General features: G+C 37.0%; 1 non-coding gene across 1 annotated transcript; it reads left to right on the plus strand.

Moving 5' to 3' along the window:
* The first annotated feature begins 6893 nt into the window (after positions 1-6893).
* On the plus strand, positions 6894-6965 carry trnae-uuc. The gene has a single exon. It is a non-coding gene; the product is annotated as a tRNA-Glu (tRNA).
* The last annotated feature ends 2759 nt before the right edge of the window (positions 6966-9724 follow it).

A 9724-nucleotide genomic window follows, 5' to 3' on the forward strand; every position in this document is an offset into this window, starting at 1 on the left:
GTGGAGGGAAGGAGACCCCTCCTCCTTGACCATCAATTCTGCCTGAAGGCTCAATATAGCGCTAAATTAGCCAAAGGGAGAACGGAAAGACAACTGGACATCTGTTACAGATCCATGACATACTTTTCACCCACTCTCATTTAAATACTGCCGTAAAACAGCGAGTGCCTCGAGGAATATGATACCAGGATGTACAGCTGAAAAGACAGTAGACACAGCACATCTCGTAAAACCTTAATGGCAGATCTCATAAGTGCAGAGAGTGGAATAAAGAAGACAAACAACACCCCCCCACTCACCCACCTTCAAAAAAAAAAAAATCTAAACAGACAGCCAAGAGGCGTTGTTGTGAACATTCCTCCATTACAGTGCCTTAAAAAAGGAGATTAAAAATAATAATACAAAACATCTTTCAATACCACCCCTGAAATGGTCATGTAACACTCTTGGTGCTCATTAGCAAATATTGCAAAGATATTGCAATATAATGTAGTCCCAATACAGAAACAATAACCCTTTCCTCAATAAAAAACCAAAAAACAAAACCAAAACAATAATCACTACAAATACATAACTGTGGCCAACATCACTAATAAACCAAAAGCATCATGCCTCAGTCTCACATACGACCAGCTTTGTATATTTGCACCTGGTTATGTGTCAGGTGTTTAAAATGGACACATGAAGTACTCTGCAGAGGAATGGGTTTTTTTTTCATCTGAATAAAAACAGTCTGTCATCCAAAAGTAACAGATATGCTCCAAATGGGCAAACTCACAGTGGCACCAAGTCATATTTCAGATTTTGAGATAATCAGAATAATTCCTTACATTTGTTATGGCATGCTGACCATTATGTGTGGCATTTAGGTTTAACAAAAAACAGTAACTGCCCAAGCAAACTCAGTACTAATCTGCACTTGCAGGATCCATTGCCATGCATACCTTTTTAAACATATTCATATTATCATCAGAAGAATCATATCAAGCGGAAGAATTACAAATAAACGTGAATAATCACAAAAGTAAAACTGTGTTGAATTGCTCAGTGATACTTTTCAAATGGTCTGAGGTCAGTCATTCAAATGTTGCAAATTTAAATGCTCTCAATTCCATCCACCATGACTAACACTGCCAGTAATTGTTAGCTATTTCATGTTGACTCTCGTACTTTTCTGATTGGACTGTCCTTGCTGTTCATGGGCCACTGGTCACAGAGCGCTTCAGCTGACTTTATATCAAAGAGCAACAAGCATGGAAGTTGTTGGTGTTAGAGCACTGAAAACCAGCCACCATAAATATTTAATCCGTAAAGACTGAAGCTGGAGCCTTGTTTTCTGTCTTTCATTGGATTACATGCTTATTCTCGGACCTCAAAAAGATTACTGTAACTGCAATGTTAAAGGGCTGTTTTCTCCTCTGATCATTCTTGGAAATTAATCAAAAAATTAGATCTGCCATGAAATACTGAGTTATTTATTTATATACAGCCAAACAGCTATAAATATATATGTATAGCTAGATGATGTGTGCATGAGAGTGACAAAGGTGATCTTTACATTAAAGAAAACAGAAATCACCGAAAACCAAGATTATTGTATCTGAATAACTGCTTTGGTGAGTGGCATTGCCTAGCTGTGGTAAACTTGATACAAAATTGTATCACAGTATTTTACATAAGATGCTAATGCCTTTCATCTGTACATCAGTGAAATACTTTCACTAAAAATCTGTGCTCTCAGTTTAATTAATTTTCAGTGAAATAACAGCTTGGATTTAGCAAGATGATAGCTCAGTTTCTGCTCATTGATTTTGCATTATTGCTAAAGACATACCATGGTCTTACTCAACGCTGGAGGTCTGTAGGGAAAACCACTTTGGGGAGTGCTGATGTATTAAAATGATTCCTGAAAATCAATTGTTTTGTCTTGCATAAAATGTTAGCCACAGTTGTGTGTTGCTCTCATGCTTTGCAATTGGCATACTATGTACACCTCTGTGTAGGCTCAGTGGCTTGGATAAATACATCTTTATATAGTCAAAATAAAAATGAATAATCTACAGTAAGCACATTTTGTCATTTATTATTAGTTTGAACTCATAAAATACAAAGTATAAGGTGTGTTACTTTTGCTCACTATTTAAGACTTACATTCAAGCTAGGTCAAAGGTATGAATTTGTGTTTCATTATGAGATAAAGGTTTAACTAAAAAGCATTTAAAACAGGAATTCTCATTTTAGACAGTGCCATTTGTAGCACTGGTCCAGTAAATCATAAAATATAAACTTCTTAATTATGTATGCATTTGGTTTTGTGTGTGTATATATATACATATATATAACACACAGACACACACACACACACACCACACACTCGTTAGTTTTCTCTGTTCTATGTTATTTTTCCATGCATAAACTATGTAAGTATTGACTCTTACGTCTGAAAGCTTGCTTGGGGTCATATTGATTTGACTGTCAAGTGCCTCGTTATAGGATTATATTGGTAAACATGCTTAAGAGTAGTTTTAGAAGTGATTAGCTTTCAACAACTTCACTGTACATAAAACGAAATAGGGAGATTTCTTTGTAATCATTCTTATTAGTTTATTATATTAATTGTAATTTTTGAAGTGTCAGTCTCAGAGCCTCTCTCATCCCAGTGTGACTCCCGGCTTTGATGTGACTGCAGGCTTCAATTGAGATGCAAAGTCACATATGAGAGTAAACCGCAGAGACAAAGGCCCTTAGATGACTGGTAAATCAAACACTCTGAACAAACTGTCTTTGTGGATTATCAAGATCATTTGCATAATTTTGAAGTATTTATACGGCAGCAATTACAATAATTAACATCATTCCTGTGTCAACTGCATGATGCCACAAGGCACGGCAATTACGGCTATGCTAATTAGACTTTGATTAAGCTTTTAGAGAACAATTACATTATTTAGCTGATCTTACTTAGAAGCCTTGCGGATATAGCAACCTTGCGTCATCCCTCACACACTCCAGTGCACATTTTGTCTTGTTTTGTCTGCAAGTGGCTTCCAGACAACAAGACGTGGTCTTCAATGGACAGGAACAATTTCCCATCTGATCCCCAAAGCCTTATTGTTGTGACGGGGCAAAATTAAAGCTGGGCCAATTAGGACAGCACTTGAACAGGCTGTTACAACTAATGTGAATGTGAGACATTTTGAACATTGACACTGATATCACTAATATAGTGAAAAGACCTGGAGTCAAATGCAGATTTTGTAACACAGGCTACAGCTGCATTTTCAGCTTTAGAGCTAATGAATAATAAAATGTATATAAATGCTATAAACTGATATAATAGTAAATGTTAGTTATCTTGTGAGTTTACAGATCATAAACATATGTCATATTTTTAGCAAAACCTAAGTTTTTACCCAAGGAAATGCTTATTGCAATCTAATGCAATAAACCTGCAGCTCACTGTGGTGTGGATAAAGTACAGTCTTTAACAAGACACGGCCACACCACACAAGACATTAACACTTCATCTTAGAGATCTATTGTTGAAGGGATGTATAAGCTAAGGACCAAACAGTTCACAATATAATAAAACATCTTAAGAATACCTTAAACAAGGAGGCAGCAATCACATCAGGAAATATTCCAAAGAAGAAATAAAACTATTGTAAAGACACAGAAAGAGAGGAGTAACATTGGGAAAAAGAGTGATATGACAACATTAATGTGACATCCCTGATTGGCTTTGGATTCAGAGATGTCCACAAATAAAAATTACTTCTGTAAAGGATTAGATATACAATTCCAATTTTGACTTATTTTTTTAAAATGATACTTTTGAAAATTTCCTTAAATATATAGCATCACATGTTCCTAACTGTAATGTGTTCTTGCCAGCTTGTTGTAGTTGTGGTGTTGAATGTTATGTGGTACAGGCATTCGGTCTACACTTCTTCTGTATGGGAATTTGTTGGGGAAATCAGTTCAATAAACAAAATACAGAGCTTATGCTTTGTCTTTACTGCATTATTTAATTGTTTAACTGATATCCTTATGCAAGGGTGATCTACTTTACTTACCTTTTACACACTTATGATTGCACATGTCCTGTCGAATTGATTTCAGTCTGAACAGCAAAACCATAATACACCACCTCACAATACTGCCTCAAGCCAGAGTTTTGAGAAAACAGATGTACATAATATTCATAACATATATTTCCATGTCCCTAGTTGCAATGAAAACTGCAATGACCTCAATGTCACAGCTGCTATTTCACCCAACCCCACATGTCTATACGTGAGCATGTGCAGGTGAATGGTGCCCTAGTCATATAAAATGACCTCTGAGACCTATACATATTTATGAGAATGAGTACAGTTATGGCTAGTGATTTGACTATACCCAAATAGTGAACCGTATAAATCGAGAAATTGGTGATGGAACTCCAAGAGATAGATTAAGCCAAGGCTCCTCTGGTGCCAGCCGCATATGGAATACTCCTGTGAGATACGGAGGTGCACGCCAGGCATTGGAGATGCCTTGAATAAATGGAGGATAGCACAAAAAGAGGTAGCAAAAGTATAGGGGGAAAAAAATCTGGTGGTGGAAAAGATTGAAATTTGAGGCCAGGATATTCCTCTCTTTATATCACTATTTCATGTATTTTTGGAGCATAAAACCAGGCTTGGTCTTTGGGTCTCCAAAATAAAGAATAAAAATTCAATTTCAACTTGATCAGGGGAATGTAACATAACCAGATATGCTGTGACTACATTACGTTTGTTTCGCATATTCCATGAGAAAGTCATATTAGAAGTTGTTTTGATATAATGACTTCGTAACAACTGCAATTCTGTCAAGCTTGGAGTCATGGTATAGGTCCAACTGCATTACGTAAACACTCTGCATTTTGATGTGTAATTTGACTCTAATTAGCTGTTGAAGTCATATGTAGTATAAATTGCTGATAATCATCGCAGTGTGGACCCTCCTTCATAGTGGATTTGCAAGCTTCTTGCTCTCTGTATCTCGATGGAGTCTGGCATTCCCCCAGGGTACAGTGAGCTCACTCATTAATCTCAACATGACAGCCCTTGACCACTTGACAGTATGTACAACTTTCTCTATAAGACATGGCTTCCGGATAAAATCACTGCTGCACCCGACAGATGATAGGAATATTCCCAAATTTCTAAAATGACTGAAGCATACTGGCTCCAAACTCTTTGAAGTGGATCTCCCAAACTGCCCAATATTATTAGTGTGTAAAGGTACCATTTGGTTTCTACCTGAACAGAATCTGGAAGTATGCAGCTCAAATGATAACCTTGATAGTTGCTTTGATGTGATGTGGGTGAAAATGAGCCAGCTATCTTTTTTTGATGCACGGGGTGGGTGGAGAGGCGCGTCCAGGAACAGATTTTGCCAAATGATACCTCTGTTCCTGGTTAGTTCACAAATGCAAAGTAATGAGTCTGTTTCATAATGCAAGAGCTGCAAAGGCTGGATGATGTCACCTTCAGATTTACTCCCTTCCCTCCCCATGACGTCATCTAGAGGGGTTCCCCGCCCGTCTTCATTAAACCTCCCTGGCTGCCACATGCCTGTACAATGTTTTAATCACGACGGGGGTTGTTTGTAATTATAAACACTGTGAAGCGCTTAAATCAAAGCACTTGCTAGGATGCCTATGGGTATTTTTTGTACATTTGAAAATTACCTTCAGTGTCAAAAGCCATCCTCCCATCTTTAAAGCCGTCTAGGTTGAACATCAAGGTCAACATTTCTTGTTTGTTCACACAGTCGAGAGGTCTCCGCAGCAAGGAAAGGACAGATTATAACTTACTGTTCCACTGGCTGTCTGAAACAAGATGGCAGAGAAAATAAACCTACTCAGAGGGAATTTACACAAATGGTTTTCCATCTTTCCTATGTCATTTTCCTAATTATTCTGCTTCCTTTTCTGCCATTTGTTAACAAGCATGATACAATATCTCTGAAGTGTTTCCAATGGAGTAATATCCATGTAAATGTATTATGAAGTCCAAATCAAACCAAGCAGGCTGCATCATGTGGTTGGTACAAATTTGACTTGACTTGACAAACAACTTTCAAAATATTCTTAACTCAATGCACTCAGACCTGCAGGCTGTATCTTGCTGACATTATCATTCCTAATAGGTAAAAAGTCCCAGTGCCCACTCTTCATATTGATTAACTAGTTACTAATGTTGAGATGTTCGTTAGATCCTGAAATTTCCTCAAGACAATGGTACTTTTATGAAATATAACACCAGTAGATGTATTTCCATTGGATGGTGGCACACGTTGATATTTGATGTCTTGGGTTCTCAGTGCTGAGAAAAAAAAAATACAAAAGCTACAAAAAGTCTCATGGAGGAGTGTAGTAGAATTAAACAACACTCACTTACATACTTAAACTTTCACAATTGGCCAAAACATAACATAATGCATAACATTGTGTAACTGAAAAATTCTAAACAGCAGTCTCTGGAGATCGAGAACAATACTTAACTTTGTGCCTCTTCAGAGTGTCGAGGATAGAATTTTGTTTAAAAATCACCTGATAACAAATATGTAGAAACAAAGAGGAAATGATCTCCGTAACATTTCCCATTTTACAATAAAATTGTTTTGTATGGTAACTCACCACAGGTAGTAAGGCTAAGAGGCAGGCCTTCACATCTGGGATCGAGATTTGCTATTCACAGCCATCTGCGACCTACTGTTTCCAAGTTTTAAAAATAAATATATTATTACATTATTAGATAGCTAGCCAATTCAAGTGGCTTCACTGGTTTCAGCAGCAATTTCCCTTTTTGTATTTTCAGTTTACTCTTAGCAATGTAGCATGCTAGCACACAAGCAACCTTTCCCATATGGTCTAGCGGTTAGGATTCCTGGTTTTCACCCAGGCGGCCCGGGTTCGACTCCCGGTATGGGAATGTCATTATGTCAAAGGAGCGTACGATGGTTAGGCGTTTTCATTGAAGTAAAGAGCAAACGCTGTGTTACAGCAATATTTGCTGAAGCCTGTTCTACAGGCAGCAGTGTAACATAGCACTAAGGAGCCAGGGCTCGTAGCAGGTTCGATTCCACGCTGCAACGGTACCCTTGGGCAACCCGCAAGTGGCTCAGTAAATGTCGAGCTGTATAAATTAACAAACCAAAGTCGGGTAAGAGTGCCTGATAAGTGACAATTTAATTTAATGTAATGTAGCTGACTTGCTACCTGCGGCATTGGCTTGGTTTCACCAATTCAGGATTAAGAATTCACGACTCGTTGTTTAGTAGGCGTGTAGGAGTGCTACTTCTACAATTAAAATCTATAACCCCTTTTCTTCATCCATAGAGACGTTTTTTTCATCAGTGACCTTATCTAAATCAAAAGTCATTAGATAATTCAGTTACCAATTATATATACACACACGCAATTGTTTATGTGTTCAGTCGACTGACTAGTGAGTGATAAACTCATTAGCTAAGTAGCTAAGATAAGCAAATTGACAGTCTTAACTTGCATACTATTCAATTGATGAATCTGATGGGAAGTTTTTAATAATTAGTGGAACCCACTGCACATGTGTCTGCGGGGAAAACGCAGGACTTTGAAAGCAGTAGCAGATGAGGAAAAGAGACAAGATCTGACGACATTCTTGAGAAGGGAAACGCCTTAACATAAACAAGTTAACGTAATATGCTGACACCGCCATTTTGAAAAGTTTTACCGTAAATCGGACCAAGTGTACCAAAACGAGATTCTTCTGAATTCTTCCCTATCTTATGTAAAGGTAGATTAGGTAAAGGTAAAGATTTTTTAAAGCCATACTTAATTGTCTGTGTCTTAAATAAAATGTCATCTTAAATGCAAACGTATCTACAGGGTATTGGAATGAAACTCTTCAAATAATGGTTTCGTAAATACACATGCAGCACATGGTTAGCACTGCACTGGCCGCCATTGTGGTCATTATTGCCCTTTTCAGTTTCATACACTAGATTATTAAGTGTAGCTATTGAAAGGGTGATATTTTCTTTCATTTTTCCCAGTTCATAAGTGACCTTTTTACTATAGGTGTTGATAGGAGAAGGATATGTGACAAGTATTTAGACAGATTAAGCGTGGTAAGGTCACCAGTGAGTCAGTTGGTCAAGTTTGCCAGAAAGCTTTGGCTGAAGATTCTTGAGAGATGCTGCTGTTTTCCAGAATTCTCTGAAATAAGTGCAGTACCAGAGGGCATGTGTGTGGTCTGAAGACTGCTGCTGTGTGAATGGCTGGCACCAGTCTGTCCCATAACAAAGTTCTCTGTGAGTAAAATGTATTCTGTGTGATATCCTCAACATTGTACATTCATTTGGTCTTAGCTGAAATTTACCATGTGTTAAAACAAATGCTATTGAACAAGTCAGAACAGTTGCTAATTTAAAAAGCAGATTCCTGTTTTCATTTTTTTTTTTTTTGGACACATGCGTATTTGTCCACAGAGATAACTCTGGTAAATCTTCAAGACATTTTTCTTTGGACCAGTTATATTTGCATCTAAGAAGGGAACGTTGGAAGGTAGATCTGAGATAATTATTTGAATTCAAAGCACCACAGAGTTGTGTATGTTTTAGGTGTGGGTAAATGTATGTTTAGTTAAGAGTACGACTTATCCATTAGTAAACAGATGTTCTGGTTGAGTGATGCCATTAGATTTCCAAGTAGAAAATATTATTGGTTTAGTTGAAACTTCTGGCTTACAAAACATTGATTATGATCAGTTATGGAAGATTCTGAATTATTTATTAATTTACTTTCTAGATAATACAATAATTAATCTCTGTGAAAATAATTTTGTCTCAAATTTCAGAAAAAAAAAATCACAAAGACTGCATATAAAAGTATTTATCAAAGAGTGTTAACTTTCAGAGGCTTTTGTAACAGTTCTTAACTCCTTCTATATCACAGAAAGTAATAAACAGTGATACCTAACAAAGCTTAAAGATAAAACACAAAAATGCATCTGTCTTTAAGTGCTTGACTAATGAGAACAGCAAACTGCACATAATACTTTGGAAATCCCTAAGAATGCAGTCCACACCAGATTTAAGTTAGAAGAACCACTGTCCTCTCCATCAAGGATCAATATTGCGCTGAAGATTAGTGGATGTGTGCAGTTGTAGTGAAGGATTGATCCTCTGAATACACATTCTGTTCCAGAGTTTTAGATGCATTCACATTACTGCATTCTGATTGCGCTCTTTAAGTGGTCAACCCATGAAAACATAGCAGAGGGAACAGAAAAAGAAAGCAACAACTTAAGCCTGCATTGGCTTGGAGTAGTGTCTGCTGAAGTTACTGTCTAGCAAAGAATGCATCCTGGCCTGCCTTCCTGGTGAACACACTTTAAATATTTTGCCTACTTTGCATTTCTATTTTCCATTTATTATCTAGAAAGAAACAATTCATTGCTTAAAAATGCTCAGTTAAAGAACACGTTTCATTTACAGAGACACTTGATGCATGAAAGACACTGACATAATAAACACAACTGGTATATATTTCCCTTCATTAGCTGAAGCCTATTCCTTAAACTTTCTAAAATGCCTACCCTTTCTGTTAAATGCAACTGAAAATAAAATAAATAAAGGTAAAAGGCAAAAAGAGGTTTTAAAAAAATGTCCACATTTTTGATGCCAGTGTTCATTTCCGCTTATTTTT

Source organism: Megalops cyprinoides, chromosome 2 (genome assembly GCF_013368585.1).
Source record: "Megalops cyprinoides isolate fMegCyp1 chromosome 2, fMegCyp1.pri, whole genome shotgun sequence".
In the NCBI taxonomy this organism is placed as follows: domain Eukaryota; kingdom Metazoa; phylum Chordata; class Actinopteri; order Elopiformes; family Megalopidae; genus Megalops; species Megalops cyprinoides.